The 20,198-nt window shown below is 39.2% G+C and overlaps 1 long non-coding RNA gene across 1 annotated transcript in view; it reads right to left on the bottom strand.

Moving 5' to 3' along the window:
- Positions 1-20,198, bottom strand: part of LOC145402729 (uncharacterized) — a 100,694-nt gene that overhangs the window by 73,795 nt on the left and 6,701 nt on the right. Inside the window, exon 2 of the long non-coding RNA XR_013897847.1 lies at positions 10,258-10,347. This is a non-coding gene — a long non-coding RNA (uncharacterized LOC145402729). The remainder of the gene's footprint in view (positions 1-10,257; positions 10,348-20,198) is intronic.

Genomic DNA, 20,198 nt, shown 5'->3' on the forward strand with positions numbered 1-20,198 from the left:
TGTATTGTCATTTTATCAGGGCTGACTTAGATAAATTTACTCTTGCTAATTTCGTGTTAATAGAGGCTATTGCAGTTAACCATATATTTAACCTGTTTTTTGCCATTACATTATCCTTATCAGTCCTGAATGTTTTGTTGTTAGTTTGAGCATTAAACTTTAACTTGTAATTTTACCTAACTCTTTTGTTTTGAACCTGGAAATTTACGGGACAGTAGTGATTTTTAGTATTCTCACTTAAAGTGTACATTATCTTTCTCTGTTCCGTAACATAAATTTGGCGACCTCTTATCAGGATATTCAGGATATTATCATAAGGATATTGCTTGATATTTTATGACTGTGATTTATTCATGATGTCTACTATTACTACGCTTGATGAAGCCAAAGATTTTTTGTCAAATGTGCAAACAGTGTGTGATGTACAAAACAGAACAAAGAATGAACTTAAGCTTGTTGCTCAATAATTGGGAATTGCAGTTCACTCTCATCATTCTAAAGATCAAATTGTTGGCATGATTAATAAAAGCTTGTTTAATGTAACTCCTCCAAATGAGCAAACGCAGATTGAATTAGCTAAGTTACAGCTAGCCCTGCAGGAGGCTCGTGTTAAGGAGGCTGAATTTCAAGCACGTGCTAAGGAGGCTGAGTCTCAGGCTAAGGAGGCGGAGTCTCAGGCTCGTATTCAGGAGGCTGAATTTCAGGCAAATGCTCGTATTCAAGAGGCACAGGTACAGGCTCTGGCACAAATTGAACTTGCTAGGATTCAGGCAGACCATGAGTATCGCATGAAACAAGGTGGAACTGGATCATCTAGCTCTGATGATTTTGATGTGGCTAAAAATGTTAAACTTGTCCCTCCTTTTAATGAATCTGATTTAACAAAGTATTTTCAGTTGTTTGAGAGGGTAGCTACAGGTTTTAATTGGCCAAAAAAGTATTGGCCAGTACTCCTTCAAACTGTTCTCACCGGTAAAGCTCAAGTAACTTATGCATCTTTGCCTCAGGATCAATCTGATAATTATGATGTAGTTAAGAGCTTGATTCTTAAGGCCTATGAGCTTGTTCCTGAAGACTATAGAGTAAAATTTAGGAAAACTTACAAGCAAGATAAGCAATCCCATGTTGAGTATGCAAAAATCAAAGAAGATCTGTTAGAGCAGTGGTTAAATTCTAAGAATGTGGATTCTGATTTTGGTAAATTTAAGCAGATGATTTTGCTGGAGGACTTCAAGAGGTGTATTTATAAAGATGTAAGCCTATATCTTGATGAGAGAAGAATAGATAATTTGTCTGATACTGCAGTTTTAGCTGATGAATATGTTCTCACTCACAAGAGATATTCTAAAGAAAAAAGGAAAGCTGAGAGTAAGTACATTGCCTCTACTCAGAGTACAGGTAACAGGAAAGAGAATAAAGATGATGTTTCTCAGGAAGTAAATACCAGCTTCACCTCTAGATTTCAGAAAAGTAAATGTACTTATTGTAGTAAGCTTGGTCATACTACGGAGAAATGTTTCAGGAGACAGGTGATGTGAACAAAAAGGAGTCTTTAAATATTCAGTCAATTGGTCTAGTGTCCATCCTTGAGAGTTCCCAGAATTCTTTAACCGAGTTAACTGAACCTGCTTTGAGGGGTAATTTAAATTCTCATCATGAAGCTCCTCTTTTGAGCAGTAACGTGGGTGACACTCTCAAGAGTTCATGTGCTAATTTCCTGTCTGATGGTTTTGTCAGTCCTCTGGACAGTAATGACAGGAAATCAGTTAAAATATATCGTGATACAGGTGCTTGCCAATCCCTTACGCTGACCAGTGTTCTAGGCTCTAATGTTAATTCCTCTGATGAAACTGTAATCTTACAAGGTGTAGGGAATAATTACTTCTCTGTCCCTCTGTGCAGAGTGAATTTAGAGTCTGGTTTTGTTAATGGTTCCGTTATGGTTGGGTTGGTTGAGACACTCCCAATGTCAGGTGTAACTTTCTTACTTGGAAATGATATTGGTGGAAGTCAAGTGTGTCCAGCTCCTCAGTTGTCTAGTGAGCCAGTGGCTGCGGCCCAGGATTGTGATGTCCCTGATGTGTTCCCTGCATGTGCTGTCACTAGGGCTAAGTCTAAAGTTACTGGTGACTTAGAGGATAATGATGATGATGTTATCCTAGCTGACACTTTTCTTGCTAATTTGGACCACTCACCAGATGAGGCAGTACCCCGTAGTGTTGATAATTTGTCTCGTCAAGAGTTGGTTGAGTTGCAGGTTGCTGACCCTGAGTTGAAAGGTCTAGCTAACTCTGCTTGCAGTGAGGAAGAGTCAGCTGGTGCTTCTACTTGTTATTATATAAAGTCAGGAGTACTAATGAGGAAGTGGAGACCCCCAACAGCATCAGCCGACTGTGAATGGGAGGTTGTATATCAAGTTGTCATCCCTCGTGTTTGTAGGCAGGATATCATTAGAGTGGCTCATGATTCCAGTTTGGCAGGACACCTTGGAGTGAGGAAGACTGTGGCACGCATTTTGAAACACTTCTACTGGCCAGGTATCTTCAGGGATGTTTCCTGGTATTGTAAGTCTTGTCACACCTATCAAGTTGTGGGGAAGTGTAATCAGACCGAAAAGGTTGCACCTCTAGTTCCCATTCCTCCTTTTGAGGCGCCATTCACCCGTGTGCTGGTGGATATTGTGGGCCCTCTTCCTAAGACTTTTTCAGGATTTTCTTATGTGTTGACCCTGATTGATATGGCTACTCGTTATCCTGAAGCTATTCCACTTAGAAATATCTCAGCAAAGAACGTGGTTAAGGAAATGCTAGGGTTCTTCACAAAGTTTGGTCTGCCCAAGGAGGTACAGTCAGACCGGGGAAGTAATTTCATGTCAAACGTTTTCAAGCAGTCTCTGAAAGAGTTGGGCATCTCCCAGATCATGTCTTCAGCTTACCATCCCCAGACCCAAGGAGCGTTGGAGAGATATCATCAAACACTCAAATCGGTGCTCAAGAAATACTGTTTGGAACATCAGAAAGACTGGGATAAAGGTCTTCCATTCGTTGTGTTTGCCGCAAGAGAATCTCCAAATGAATCACTGGGCTTCTCACCCTTTGAACTACTGTTTTGCCATGAAGTAAGAGGACCCCTTAAGCTACTCAAAGAATGCTGGCTGTCAGAGGAAGATGACGTCAACCTGCTGGAGTATGTGATGAAGTTCAAAGAACGGCTGTCCACTGCTTTACAGCTGGCGAGAGAGAATTTAGGAGCTGCTCAGGAGAAGATGAAGACTTGGTATGATAAGAAGTCCAGGTTACGCCACTTTTAGCCAGGAGATCAGGTTTTGATTCTGCTACCAGTGCATGGGCAACCTCTTCAAGCCAAGTTTAGTGGTCCTTATTTCGTGGAGAAGAAACTCAGTGATGTCAACTATGTCATCGCCACACCAGATCGTAGAAAGAACAAGCAACTTTGTCACATCAACATGCTAAAGTTATATCACAGGCGGGACGAAAATAACCCAGTCTGCACTGTAGCTGTTCCACCCGAGTCTGCAAGTGAAGCTCTCCCATGCAGCATGAGCCTGAGTGATAGTTTGGGGAAGAATCCTGATATCATGAATGATCTCCAGACTAAGCTTTCTCATCTAGCTCCCGAGGAAAGGCAGGAGTTTTCGGCATTACTGCAGGAGTACCCGCAAGTGTTCCGTGCCACTCCAGGAAGAACCACTGTGTTGATGCATGATGTCGATGATGAAGACGCAAAGCCAATTAAACTGCCTCCTTACCGTGTGAACCCAGTAAAAAGTTCCTCTCATCGAGAAGGAGCTTGGCTGCCTGTTGGACCACAAGATGATTGAGCCCTGTCAGAGCGAGTGGAGTTCTCCTGTCACTTTAGTCCCTAAGCCAGGTGGGTCACAGCGGCTTTGCATTGACTACAGACGTGTTAATCAGATAACCAAAACAGACACTTACCCTCTCCCTCATGTGGAAGATTGCATAGACAAGATCGGATAGGCTAGGTACATAAGTAAGTTTGATTTGTTAAAGGGATACTGGCAAGTACCTATGACTGAACGTGCTAGGGAGATCTCATGTTTTGTAACACTAGGAAAGACTTTTGCATGTTCTGTAATGCCATATGGTATGAAGAATGCACTAGCCACATTTCAGAAGCTCATGAATGTTGTAACAGAGGGTTTGGCAGGGTGTGTTGTTTATATTGATGATGTATTAATCTTCAGTGACAACTGGAAAGATCACCTATGCCATGTCAGTAAATTTCTTGAGCGTTTGGTTCAGGCTAATCTTGTAGCTAATTTATCAAAGTGTGAGTATGGTCAAGCTAAAGTTCAGTACCTTGGGTACGTAATTGGTGATGGACACGTTGCACCACCAGGAGCTAAGGTTCAGGTTATAAGTGATCTTCCCAGACCTAAAAGTAGGAAAGAGCTACAAAGATTTTTGGGAATGGTAGGTTATTACAGGAGATTTGTTCTTAACTTTTCAATTCTTGTATCACCACTTACAGACCTACTGAAAAAGGGAGTTAAATTTGTCTGGACCGATAACTGTGAATCCTCTTTCAGCAAACTTAAAGCTATCCTATTAAGTCAGCCAGTGCTCGCTACTCCAAATTTTGCTAAGCCTTTTTAGATGACTGTTGATGCAAGTCATACAGGAGCTGGGGCTGTTTTGCTGCAAGAGGATGATCAGGATATTGAACACCCTGTATCTTATTACAGTAAGAAGTTCACTCCACCTCAAAAGAACTACTCAACTATTGAGAAAGAGCTTTTGGCCTTGATTTTGGGTTTACAGCATTTTTCATTTTATTTGTGTTCTGGTTTTGACCCCATAGTCATTTATACCGATCATAACCCACTGAAATTCCTTAGTAAGTTTAAAGATAAAAATCAGAGATTGACAAGATGGAGTCTACTTCTTCAGGAGTATTTATTAGACATACAAGATGTCAAGGGGAAAGAAAATGTTATTGCAGATTGCTTATCTAGACTTTAGACAGATTGTTTTAGAGTAATAAGAAATTTCCTTTGTAAATTTCTTTTTCTTTGTGGGGAGGTGTTATATAGCTTATGATTTCATCATCCTTTGTGTAATTTTAGCGCACAGTATGCTGCATGTTTGATCACGAGCGTGTTCTGCCTCAGTCCCCCCTTCTACCGTTACAGTAAAGTCGTCCTTTCTGTTGTTCAGAGCAGGATTGTCAGCTCTTTGTCCCCTATGGCTTCATTTGCGCGTCCTTCTTACAAGTTGTATCAAGCTCTGCTGGCCCCTATATAATGAGCTCAGTCTCTGCATTATTGCCACTTAGATCTACTCCTCATTTTGTTCACATCTCTGCCCTCCCCTGTACAGTTGTTATTATTGTGAGTGCTCGGGAAGTCTCCAACCATCTAGCAGCTGTGTAATTTGAGTATGAGTGTTGTTGCATTTTTTCTTGTACTGTGTAGCGTGGTGTGTTAATTCTTAGGCCTAGTAAGGTTTTTGTGATTCATGTAAAGTTCATATTATCATCCATTATTGATAATATTTTGTATCTGTAATAATATATCTTGCATTCACTGAGTATTATCTGGTATTGTCATTTTATCAGGGCTGACTTAGATAAATTTACTCTTGCTAATTTCGTGTTAATAGAGGCTATTGCAGTTAACCATATATTTAACCTGTTTTTTGCCATTACATTATCCTTATGAGTCCTGAATGTTTTGTTGTTAGTTTGAGCATTAAACTTTAACTTGTAATTTTACCTAACTCTTTTGTTTTGAACCTGGAAATTTACGGGACAGTAGTGATTTTTAGTATTCTCACTTAAAGTGTACATTATCTTTCTCTGTTCCGTAACAATATATATATATATATATATATATATATATATATATATATATATATATATATATATATATATATATATATATATGCAAACTAACCACAGCAGAAATGAAAGGAGCGACAGTGAGTACTTTTGTATATTACATCTTCAGACAGAGTGACCTAGAGGATTAATGCTTGGTGTGTCCCTCACAGGTGTGACTACACCACCAGGAGATGACAGGGAACAATCACGTGTTAGTCTGGGGGATTCTGCTTTAAAATTAATTCAGTTAACAATTTATCACACTTAAAATGACCATAGCTCATGTTTACATTCTTTTCATATGTGCCGGAAATTAGACAAGATTCTATTACATTTCTTTCATCTAAGCTTTTTGATCTTGCTAGAATCTTGGAGCCTGTCCAGTCAATATGGTGATCACTGGATGCTTTGTGCTGAAATAAACCACTACTCTGTTGGGCTGTTCTTACACTGTATTTATGTTGTGAGATTCTAGTTTCCAAATCTTTTCCAGATTGTCCTATGTAAAATTTGTTACAGCTTTTACACGGGATTTTGTAAACAACGCCTGAATTACTGAAAGGGCTTTTCTTGATGAGGGTTTTTTTGATGGTGTTCTCATTTTTGAATACTACTTGTACATTGAGTTTCCTCAGTATGTGAACAACATCAAGAAAATTTTCATGGAAGGGGAGGACAAGGGTTCTTTGAATGTTCTGCCGATCTGGCTTATTAGTTTATTAGATGAAAGAAATGTAATAGAATCTTGTCTAATTTCTGGTACATATGAAAAGAATGTAAACATGAGCTATGGTCATTTTAAGTGTGATAAATTGTTAACTGAATTAATTTTAAAGCAGTATCCCCCAGACTAACACGTGATTGTTCCCTGTTATCTCCTGGTGGTGTAGTCACACCTGTGTGGGACACACCAAGCATTAATCCTCTAGGTCTTAAGATAAGCAGCAGTATTTATCCCCTCCTCCCTCCCCCCTCTCCCCTTCCCCCTCCCTCCCACTCCCCTTTCCTCCCCTCCTACTCCCTCCTTTGTCACATGCATTTTTAGATTCAGGTCATCCTGTGTTGTGTTCCACTTCCTGCTGCAGGTGACCCTAAGTTAAGCCGCAGGTAAAAATTCATTGTTCTGTGTGCCACTACCTGCTGTGGGTGTGCATAAAAGACCTCTACCCTTTACGTTTCTTTCTCACTATGTCTGAAGATGTAATATACGAAAGTACTCACTGTCGCTCCTTTCATTTCTCCTGTGGTTAGTTTGCATACATATCTTCTCGATGAAGTGAAGTCTCTGCATATATATATATATATATATATATATATATATATATATATATATATATATATATATATATATATATATATATATATATATATATATATATATATTGAACAACCATGGGGACATCACACAACCTTGTCAGACGCCCACACTAATCGTGAACCATTCATTTAGATAACCATTAACTCTTACACATGCTTCACTACCATCGTAAAAACTCTTGACGGCACCTTTCAGGTTACCATCTACACCGTACATGCGCAAAACTTTCCACAATCCTTCTCTGTCCACTTTGTCGTATGCTTTTTCCAGATCCATGAGTACCATAAACACATTATGGTCCTTCTCACAAGCCTTCTCTGCTATCTGTCTCATTCCAAAAATTTGATCTACACATCCTCTGACACTCCTAGAGCCACACTGTTCATCACTCATTAGGATTTCTGATATCTCTCTTACTTTCTCTATAATATTTCTTCCATATACCTTCCCTACCACACTCAAGAAATTTATGCAACGATAATTTTTGCACACACTTCGCTCACCTTTGTTTTTGTACGGGAGTACAATCACAGCCTTTTTCCACTGCTCTGGCACAGTTTCACTCATCCATGCCTTCTTATATATCTCCATCAAGCACTTCATTCCACTCTCTCCACTACACTGAATCATCTCTGCATACACCTCATCAACCCCAGCTGCTTTCCCATTTTTCACCTGCTTCAAAGCACTCTTCACCTGCGAGAGTGTCACGTCTCCTGGCACTGCATTCCTTCTCTGCACACCCCCAAAACTAATCCTGTTTACAGCTGCTCTTCCTTTTCTATGCCCATTCATCAGGCGCTCTAGATATTCTTTCCATCTGGTCCTTACTTCATCTTCATGGGTTAATAATTTACCACACACATCCTTCACACCATCACATTTCTTTCCGCTTTCACTTCTACATTTCTGCACCTCTTTGCTGAATAACTTCCTATTTTCAGAGTATTTTGCATTCATTTTTCTTCCTAGATCATCATTTATATACCTCCTTTTTCCTCATCACTAGTTTCTGTGCTTGTTTCTTGCTCTCAGTATATTCAGTTCTTAATTCAACTGAACCCCTGTCCTGTAACCACTTTAGCCACTTCCTCTTCCTCCACTGCTCTCTTAACATTATCGCACCATGCCGTACCTTTCTTCTTTGTTGTTACTCTTTCCACACCACACACTGCTTAGGCAATTCTAACTAAGCAGTCCCTATATGCTTTCCACAGGCTATCCAGATCCACTTCATTTCAATTCACTGATTCCAACTCCTCCCCTACTTTGGTCCTGTATTCATCTACCAATTCTTTGATCCTCAACATCTCAACTTTCAGTCTTTCGCCCTGACTGCTTCTCTCTCTCCTGATCCACCTCACTCCTTTCAGCTTGATCTTGCATACTACGATCATATAATCTAACTGACCTCCACATCGTTCTTTCATGGCCCTCGTATCAGCAACCATTCGCAGCATGGACCTCTCTAAAAGCACATAATCAATCAGGCTTTCCCCGTTTCCTCTATAATATGCATATTTACCTGCATCTTTGTATTTCACACACGAGTTACAAATATACAATCTTCTCTCCTGACACATCCTTCAGTCTCTTCCCATTATCATTTTTTTTTTCCTGGTACTCCATTACAGCACATTTTGTTACCCTCAAGACTAGTGTCTACTCTTCCACCCATATCGCCCATTACAGTTACTTTATAGCTCCTGGGCACTTCTCCCACTACTTCAAGCTCATCCCAAAACCTGTCTTTCTCTCACTCCTGTCCTCACACAGTGCATACACTACAATCACTGCCACCTTCACCTTCTTAAACTTGAACTTGACATATATACACCTCGAGCTGACAAATTTGTAGTCTCCCACTCCACTTTGCCACACCTCATTCATTAACCCGCCCTATCCCGACCGATTTTCCACCACTGACTCCCCCCAATCCCAACCAATTTTGGAAAAAAAAATTGGCTGAAACTTCTGCTTTTGGTGAGAAATATCGAAAATTCATAGAGAAATCGCTCACCTGAGGTTTAAAATACTTGATACAGGTAGCAGTACTCCTTACGTTACTGGGTTTTCTATCAGGCTGGCTCCAAAAAAACGAGTTCTATGGGAGGGTAACTATTCCACACCACCCATAAATGGTATTTATTTATTTATTTGGTACGAATATATATGTAGTACGAGAGTATATTGGCTTTCACACAGTAATATAGGCAATATAAGCATTGTTTCACTCACCAAACACATCAACATACCTGCCGTTTTTTAGCGACATTACGTGATCATCATTTCTGACTGTTTCTTCCTCTAATGCTACGTAAACTTTGTCCTCCACATTGTCATCGATTGGGGAATCACTCTGGCCTGAATTTCGTATTCTGACACGACATGTCTACTCTGGCAATAGGTGAATTTCTGAGACAATGGCGTGTGAAGGGGGGGGGGAGATCATGCAGGGTAAGGCATTGTCCCTGCCTGGCATCTTGTAGAGGAGGGTGTCCTGTGTATACGTACCAATAATCACGAGCAAAAATTGAAAATTGTGCACATCAGGGACCTTGCAATTGATGCATGTTTATATACGGCAATGAGACTGAGTGACAAAACATGTGGACGTATTATATACGTCAATAGGACGCAGCGGGTTAATAAAGCAACCCTCTCCTTGCATCTTCCTCGCCCATTCATGGCCGAACTTACACATTTCACACCTTCCCACTCCTTCACCTCACACCCTTTCATCTTTGTTTCACACAATGCCATCACAGCATATCTTACACTCTTGAACACATTCACCACTTCCACCCTTTTTCTCTCCTTATTCACACCTCTCACATTCCACATGGCCATTCGAATTATCCCATTTGGTTGGGGCCTTGGTCAGGTATATATATATATATATATATATATATATATAGTCCTTAACTCACTCCCTATCCATCGAAAAGAAGATGATGGACTTTGGGATAAGGAGAGCTTCAGCCTGGAGTCCACAGAGTTCACGTTTCAGATGATATTTGGGTAGTAACTACAACTACAACAACAACAATAACAACATACCTATTGCAATAACTTACTTGGAACAATGTTTTTTCCAGGATCAGCCAAGGCCATCACTAGCCAAGGAAGCAGCAGTAAGATCTTGAGTCTCTCCATGTGATATAATGCTGAAACAGTGTGTGGAGAATCTATTAGTATGGAACAGCTCATTCCTTATGTATTCAGACGATGTGATAGAGCTTAGGAAGGATCTCTCTTGCTGAAGGGGCTAATGAAGACTATAGGGCGTATTCTATTGGGCATGTGAGACTTTGTAGCACCTTGTTCTCAACAATTTGTTTTGCGAATTAGGCCTTTAGCAGTTTCTTGTGTGCAAGTTATATTATAATATACTCGACATATTTTGCTTCAAAGTGGATTCGGGGGTGACAAATGGGTAATGTATCACCGAGGAAAAGATGTTAAGAATTTTCCTATGCCACTTAATAATTAACCTCTCCAGAAAGAAAAGTCTATCCTCATCAAAATCCCTTGAATCTAGGTGACATACTTTTTATTCCTGTTGCTGCCCACACGTTTCTGTCCAACATAGAAAAGGCTGCTCGTACTGAAGGGACATCTAACTCCTCCTGTTCTTAATGTCTAGCCTAAGCTGATTAAATTCGTCAGGAGACGGCAAGAATAAAATGAAGAAGACGTGGCCGGACTTAGTGAATTAGCATATGGTTTGAAGACAGCAGGAATGCTTTAGTAAGACATTGCCATCTCCTGCAACTGTCAGACGATTTTTTCAGTTCGGGGAAATCTTATTCATTGTTCAGAGGTGGGAAGTGATATCCATGGATCTCATCAGTAGAAAACACTTATTTACATTTTCGTATGTCACGAGCAGATGACTTTCTTCATCTTAGGTGAAACATATCAAAGTGGAGGAGTAATAGCAGTTCCAGTCCCAGGCTCATCTAAACTAGTACCTTGAGGATTACAGGCTGAAGTTGCCTTCCTCCTGCAGGCCACTACATCCCTTTCAGGGACCAGGGAGAGAGCTGAGGGGCGTGTCCATAGCCATGTCTATTAATGACACCACATGCATGGTATCCATCTTCGACAACTTACTGAGGGGATAAGATGAAATTTTACGTAACCCCTTGGCTAGTACAGATCCTACCCAGGTTGGAAAGGAAAAAAAAAAAAGGGACAGATTTTTTATTATTTAACCCTTCCACTCCCAGAGGCTCTCTTAAGGACGGAAAAAAAAAATAATCAAATTTTTGGTCCGATTACAGAATATGGGAAAAATTGTCAGGCTATATCTTGAAGTCTCTCTAGTTTTCTGAGAAAAAAATGGCATGCATACAAACACTAGAAATGCTTCAAAATAAATAATATACTGTATATGTGTAGCTGGAGTGCCCCTCCCCTTGATATCCTGGTTTTCTATTAGGGCCATCTATATACATTGTTTTATAATCATTTTGACGCACCTTCTCCAATTTTGTTTTTCTATTTTCCATAAAAGTACACATTCTCCTAATCTAGCAACACACGGGTTGTGTGGAAGGTGGAGACTACGTGGAGGAGGACATGGGAGGAATGCAACCAGGGACCCACTGTCGCTCAGAGAGGAAGGACACTATGCTTGTTCAACCCTCTCCCAGCCTTTGCAGACTTCTACCTTCTATTTGGAAGTTCATACTAGATGGGACGACCTTCTAAGAATATCAAAAAAACAACGGCAGACCATGAGAAGACTCCTGGAATGCCAAAGACTGAGGAGAACCATGTCAGGATGGGAGTTTTGTGAGTTACGCAAAACGACTCGCCACACCAGCGCCACAACCTCGTCCTTCTACACAATTACCACCACCATATCGTCGACGTTCTCTATAACCACAATCATCAACCTCGCCTGCACGGTCTAAATCAACATCAGCTGCTGCACCATCACCAACTGAGGAAGACACTGCTGCACCTAAGCAGACGAAACTAAAGTTACGAATTGTGCTGTTTCCTGAGAATTTTGATGTGCCACCAGAAGATGAAGGACGCTACATCCTGACAACATCACAGCTGCAAGAGAATGTAGATCTGACATCAAAATTCTTTGAACTAACACCTGGCTACAAAAAGGAAGGTGGCACCTGAAACCTCACAGGCGTGTGATATTATTCTGTAATTGGATCAATACAGAAAAGGACCAGATGCCAATTAGGATTAGGATTGGTTTTGACATTTATAACCAACACTGTTGCTAATTAGTAAGTTATCATATCATCTCTGTATTTATTTCTGTACCTCTAGTTTCATTAATATTGCACTTTTATAGAAAACGGCCGGTATCTGAAAACTAAAGGTATCACACTAAACCATAATTGTGACATTTCTGTTCAAAGTTTCATAAATATGAAAATATGTCAGCATAAAGAAATGGCAGGACGAAATTTTCGTCCAGAATTTTTTTTTAAATTATGCCTTGCATTTTTTTGTACATGAATTTTTTAGTTAAAATATGGGTAAAAAAAAAAAAAAAGGATTTTTTCCTCAGCAATGCAGCAAGCTACCAAAAAACAGAAATGATGAAATTATAGCTGTTGGTTTGGTTACTAAGGGAAATAATTGTCAATGTAATCAGGTGAAATGAATTGTCCCCATTTTTCGTTTTACTATTACATTTGTTACGTATTTTTAACCCGTTTTTTTTTCCCCCGAGAAAACTAATGCAACAAATTGAATGAAACTTAGATGTTTTGTTATTTACATAGTCCCACACAACATATAAAAAAATTAGCCAGATTGAATGAATATGAATGTCACTGTGGCCCACTCCCATTAAAGCTAAATGTACTTGCTTCAAGTATACAATACCTTTTAAAAAAGTCATACAGGTGGGAGGCGTTGGCATCCAAAATGATTAGTATAGCCCATGTGTCCAAAGAATATCAGTCTCTTATCATCAGTATGTTCATATGATAACAATGCAAATTACAAAGTATCATGGGTAAGTTTTCCTGAAAGTACATTTGCCAAAGAGGAGCGAAATCACCAAGAATTTTCCAATAGCCATCGCTTGTGTTGTCATATAGTCTCGCGCCAGGTGTGCACGAATACCTTTTTTTCATTAAGTTTACATTATTTTTAACACTCTCAATGCAGTGCTACCTTCAGGTGCCTCTAAACAGAATGGTAAGCCAAATGGTTTCCTGTAGCCAAGTAAACATGTATATACTGTGTTGAGTGATAACCATGTAGCACTTGGTGGTCTAGTGGCATAAGGAACTCCAACCGGATGGAGCTCATTATGGTTTACAAGTGAGGACTGAGGGAACAAATAATACCACCCAGGGGCAACCAGGCTGGCTGTCCTCGCCTTATGTCATAACTGAGTAGCCTAGCACCGAGCCCCAATGCTCCTGACAGGGAAAAACAAATTCTGCACAATGGATACCTAGAAAAAATATCTAACCCAAAATATTTAAATTCTGAATCAGCAATAAAGGGATCTGTGTAAAAACAATAGAAACTGAACTTCACCAAGGTTTATGATGTTGTGAACGGCTGATGTTTGCTTTCTCTGTTAGATGTTTATACAACTATCGTTCCTTTATAGAATCAGGTTGCTGTTGTGGATAAGAACACTGACACAATATAGATTAATTTTTTATTCATACTTTAAATTCCATACAGAAACAGAGCAATAAGACATAAACGAACAGAGATAAACACTGGAATAAGCATCCAGACTGCTACTTAACATAGGGTTTCCTTCTTAGAGCGGCATTCTAAGTGGCACTGGAGGCATAATACACCTAGTCATACTTCTGCCTATCCACCCATTAATTATCTAATCCATTATTTTCTCATTGGGAACGCAGAGGCACCTGGCAAGACTCATCAGTCCCATCATTTAGGGTTAGCATGACCAACCTCGATAGACCGTGAGTGGCATTATGTGAGCAACAAACCCCAATCTTCCTTCGGATTTAGAAAGTTACGAGTTCGAACCGTTTGTAAAACCTTGACTCACTTGATCACCAAGCGCTAGATGATTATATGGTTACTATTCAACATAGAAAAATGGTTTCCTGAATTACAGACAACAAATAGGCTTGTCACTCAATATCAGGGTTGCCAACTCCTGCCAACTAATTGTCGCTAGATTCACCTACAAAAATAGCTAAAAGTCGCTAAATAAATTGATAAAGGAGAGAAAGAAAGCATGCTAACAACATACTTCACAGTTATCCCACATTTTCCTTAGCAAACTACCAACCAACTCTTAATACGACGAAAGAATATATATGCTTAATGTGTATTGCTACTATCCTTCACACTACCTTCTAGGCACGTACCGCTCTAACGATTTTATTATGTTGAGGGTTGACTATTAATAGCCTAACTAATAACCCCTGAACACCTTCAAGAAATACAGCACAGACGAAGAAATGCTGATATACAGTGTTTCAACAGGTACCAGTACTTACTATGAAGTGATATGATTAGAGCACAGCTAACACATGCAAGTCTGGCTCTTCTTCTCAATTACTACTCAGTTACTACTGGCTCAATTACTGCTCTGACTACAAAAAAAAAAAAAAAAAAAAAAAAAATCTAAAAATGTCACCAAAATGCAATAAAAGTCACTAAAATGTCGCTGAATAGCTAAATGCTCAAAAAAGTAGCTAAACCACATCAAAAGTTGCCAAATTTAGCTACAAAATCGCCAAATTGGCAACCCTGCCCAATGTATTTATCTGGTGAGTGGATGGTGGACGCCACCGTTTCCACATTCTCTGGTGTGTGTGTGTGTGTGTGTGTGTGTGTGTTATTACTTTAATATCTGCAGAGTTTGCATTAATAATATGGGAGAGGATATTGAGCTATAATGTACAAAATAAATTGAAAAAGAAAAGGTGCTGCGAAATATCCAACTTCACTTGGAATGAGACCCTTGAACTCATTGTAAGTACAACCGTAAGAATAATGGCAGGTGAAAATATTTTATAGCCAGCTGTAATTTAGTTCAGAAATGCAAATTTGAAATATGAATGAAAAGCGATCAAGGGAATACGTTGTTTGGTTTCTTCCTTTGGTTCTTTGTAATTATAACCATCTAAATACAATAATTCAAGAACCCTGTCATACTTGACTACCTTCTCCTATATGGAACAGTTTTTCGTTTTTGTTTTATTATGTATTCAGGGAGATCAAAGCTGGGTCTTCGTACTGTTTACTGGTGTAGTTCATTAGCCCCATTTCAGCCTTACAATTTTAGACGCCTAATGTCTAGTTAGTTTAGGCATTCCAACCTGATGATGCCCACAAGAGTACTTCTTAAGAGTGCTTTGGGTTTATTGCTCATGTAGTACCGCTCAAGGAAATGCAGCTGACCCCTCCCTTTCAGTATCTGGATTAAGTAACCTAGCCTCGGGCCGCTATGCTCCTGATGGGGTGACGATTAATTGAATGCTATAAAGATAGAATGGGACTAGGATAAGTACATGAAGTATATGAACTCCGGTTTTAATACACATTTCTTACAGTAACACAATGAAAAATCGACGAACATGCCAAGTCCCTCTCATACTAGCTTAAAATATTATTTTATCTTCCTCCTTAGACCCATTGTAATTATATGTTTGTAGATATTGCACAGGATTCTCGATAGGCTCATTGTAATTATATGTGTGTAAATACTGCGTGTACTGGAGTAAATGCATGTAATACTTGAGCCCCAGTTCATATATGTAATTATAGTACTGGGCTGACCTATGTGCCGGGGTAGCATACAGGTGCAACTGGCAACTAAGATCGGTCTGTGACTTCCTAGATCGTAGATCCCTCTCCCTCCTCCAGCGCCTGACCCATCTGTACACGGTGGTGGTGGATGTGCCCATGTGCTCTGCTATGGCTCTTAAGGACAGGCCCTCCGCTCTCAGCATCACGAACCGCTCCCTTTGTGCCATCACTGTTTTTCTATAGTATGCTCTTTGAGCCATTTCCAGTTCCTATCTAGTAATAGTGTAATTAAAACTAGTGTTCCATGGCAACGATACTCATCACTTTCCTAAGGCATAATATTATCATCACTTTTATAAGGCATAATAATATCATCACTTTTGTAAGGCATAATACTGTCATCACTTTTATAAGGCATAAAATTATCACCACTTTTTTACGGCATGATATCATTATCACATTGATAAGGTATTCTATTATTGTCTATCTTCATTGCTTGACTTATAGTAAGAGATTAAGAAAGGACTACAATGTAAGTAAAAAATATACTATGGAGAGGATACATAGCTGCTGCATTTACTTATTATGCCATCAGTTTACAAGAAATAAGATGAGAAAGGAAAAAAAAAACCGCCAACTTAAGGAGAATGAAGCAAAACGTGAGCCTGAGTTAACAAAAGTTTGGTGTTCCTGTTATTAAGATTTAAGGAAGTCTTGAATAATTAGACTGAAACATAAAACAGGGAGTCAACTGTAAACTCCCTGTACTGTTGTTTGCAGATGATACCGTGTTGGTGAGTGAAGACGAAGGGGAGCTGCAAGGCTTGGTGGATGAGTTTGGGAGAGTGTGTAAGAAACGGAATCTAAAGGTGAATGTAGGGAAGAGTAAAGTGATGGTCTTTGAGAGAGGTGAAGTCAGTGAATGTACAGCGAGGTTGGATGGTGAGGAATTGGAAAATGTGAGTACGTTTAAGTACTTGGGTAGTGTGATGAGTAAGGATGGAGGTTTGGAGGGTGAAGTGCTTGAAAGGGTACAGCAGGGAAGAAAGGTTGCTGGTTCTTTGAAAGCAGTGATAAGAAACAGGGAAGTGAGCATGGAAGTGAAAAAGTTACTACATGACAGTATTGTGATACCAACTCTAACGTACGGAAGTGAAGCTTGGACGTTGTTGGAAGGACACAAGTCAAGAGTGAGAGCCGTGGAAATGAGTTATTTAAGAGGAGCCTGTGGAGTCACATGGAGAGACAGGCTGACGAATGAGGATATAAAGGAGCATTGTGGTGTTGATGTGGATGTGATAGGAAGCGTTATGAGGAACACACTGAGGTGGTTTGGCCATGTGGAGAGGATGGAGGGTCAAAGACTGACGAAGAGAGTGTATGTGAGTGAGGTGGAGGGGGAAAGAGGGAGGGGGAGGCCGAGGATGAGATGGAGAGATAGGGTGGAGAGGTATATGAGAGAGGGGGGTGTGAGTTGGGAGCAGGGGAGTGAAATGGCAGGGGACAGGGCGACTTGGAGGCGATTTGTTTGTGGCCACCCCAAACGGGATTGAGGCGTCTGGCAATAGATAGATAGAACTGTAAACCTACTACGGTTGAGTACAATAAGCAAAAAAATAAATAAAATCTTTCATTTACATAAGATTATTTGTATTCAGTACTTGCAGTAGATAAAAAGTATCTACTGCCAACACACACACACACACACACACACACACGGCATCGTCGGAGGTAGACGTCGGTTACTGGCGCTCCATACCAGCTCAACACGGCCAGAGGCATTACCTAAATAAGTATCTTTGAATGAGTCAAGCTCTGTACCAGGTTAGACTAAATGATTTTTCATTATTAAAAGGAAAAGAAATAATAAGTTTAAATAAGACTGGTTCAAACAACAAAGAACCACGATGCGTTGAGTCAGCTGGGTTTGTTTATACTACAGCAACACGGGGAAAGCGTGCAGACTTTGTAAGTAAACACTCTGTTCATTTAGTATTACAAAATGGATCCATACTTCAGTAAAACAAATTTGGAAAAGAAAAGGGATAAAATAATGATTTCTACCAAGAACTGGTTGAAGTGGAGACTCACAATAGACTGGTTGAACGTGTACACAAACTAGAAATGGCTTTCAAAAATGAAATTGATGAAATAAAGAAGCAAATGCACTTGCAAAAGGAAGAGATAGAAAAACTGGGAAGGGAGGCCAATAAGAAAGACACAACCATCAGTGAACTAACAGTGGAATTGAATACGCTTAGGAAGAAAGTGAGTGAAATGGGAAGTACAGTAGTTAATCACGAGAGTGTTATGGAAGAGTTAAAAAATGACACAGAGACAATTAGACAAGCAAGCAGTCTTATGGACCAGAGCAGTGATATTGAGAAGATAACACAGGTGAATGAAGCTGTGCAAAGCTACAAAAATGATGTAGAAACCACGTATGCTGAAATGGTGAAAGTAAAGAAAGACTTAGAAACAAGGGTGGAGGAAAAAAACATTAAAAAGGAAGTGAAAAGAATAATCCAAAACAATCCAAAGTTAGTCAGAGATTCAGTAGAAATAAATAAATCAATAGTAATCACTGGTATAGAAGAGGAAAAAAATAAAAACAAAATCACTAGAGACAAAAAGAAGATGGCAAATGTAATGAGCTTACTGAAAGAAGTATCAGAGGAAATCTGTAATAAAGAAATAGAGGAACACAAAAGGTTAGGGAAATACGAGAAAAGCAAGACAAGACCTCTAAAGGTGACTTTCCAGAGTGTAAACACTGTGGAAGAGATACTAAAAAATGCAAAGAATCTTATGGAAAAAGAGGAGTTCAAAAATGTATGGATAAAAAGATGCCTAACACAAGAGGAACTGGAATTACTGAAAGAGAAAAGGGAGGAAGCAAAAACAAAAAATGAGGGAAGATCAGAAGAGGACAAGAAGAAATTTTTTTACAAAGTAATAGGATTGCAGGTACGAAAGTGGTACACAAACAGGATGGAAGAAAAAGGAGGAAGTTAGTAGAACCATGTCATGACAAGTATATAAACAAGATGATAAAGTTGATGTACTCAAATGTGGATGGGATGGAATCTAAATTACTAGAGATGAATGATTATGTCAGAGAAAATGAACCACAAATAATATGCCTAACTGAGACAAAATTAACACCAAGGATATCCAATGACATACTAAACTTAGAGGAATACAATATATAGAGAAAAGACAGAAATTTAAAAAAAGGAGGAGGAATTATAATATTAACTAAGAAAAATCTAAAAGTCAAGGAAATAAACCTAGATATACCATCACAAGTAGAGCTGATTGCAGTAGAGATCGACACATCTGAAGGTAAAGTAATTGTAGCCAATTTGTATATGCCACCCAGATCAAACACATGGGAAAGAGACGAATATGAGGACCTGGCAGAGAGTACAATTCAGAGTATAAGATCCTTGCTACATAAAATGGAAGAGAAATCGGAAAGAATTATACTAACTGGGGATTTTAATACAAATATAAATTGGAATACTCTAGATATAAATAGCCAAGAAAGCTGTTGGGACCAAAAGCTCCTGGATCTCGTACAAGAGTTTTTTCTTAACGCAACATGTGAGGGAAACCACTAGAAAAAGAGGACTTGATGTACCTTCAGTGCTAGATCTAATATTTACTAGGCAAGAAAATGACATTGACAGTTTAATATATCACCCTCCACTCGGCAAAAGCGATCATGCAGTACTAAATTATAACTTCAGGATAGCATATGACATAGTAAACAGCAATGACAGTTACAAAAAGAGACTAAACTATAAAAAGGGAAATTATCAAGACCTAAAGAAGTATTTCTTAGAAGTTGATTGGGAAAATGAGCTTAGAGGACAAGATTTAAATGCTGTATATAAAAAATTTTGTGAATTTTATGAAATAGGAGTCCAGAAGTACATCCCACAGCACAAAGAAGCAGATAAGAAAATACAGAAATGGTTCAATACAGAATGTAAAAAATCAAAAGAAAGAAGAGATTTGTTGTGGAATAGATACAGAAGACACAATAGTGAAAGGGCGTATAATAACTACAAACAGGCAAGAAACGACTATACAAGAATAAGGAGGGAAGTCCAAAAACAGTTTGAGGAGGATATAATAAATAAAAGTAGTGATCAACCAAAGCTGTTTTACAGCTATATCAGAAGCAAAACCAAAGTAAAAGATATAATACAATCCATCACGGACGAGGGAATCACTTATACACAAGAGAAAGATATTTGTGAAGCACTAAATAAGA

Source organism: Coenobita brevimanus, chromosome 58 (assembly GCF_032717465.1).
Source record: "Coenobita brevimanus isolate Jiangsu-jjx chromosome 58, ASM3271746v2, whole genome shotgun sequence".
NCBI lineage: Eukaryota > Metazoa > Arthropoda > Malacostraca > Decapoda > Coenobitidae > Coenobita > Coenobita brevimanus.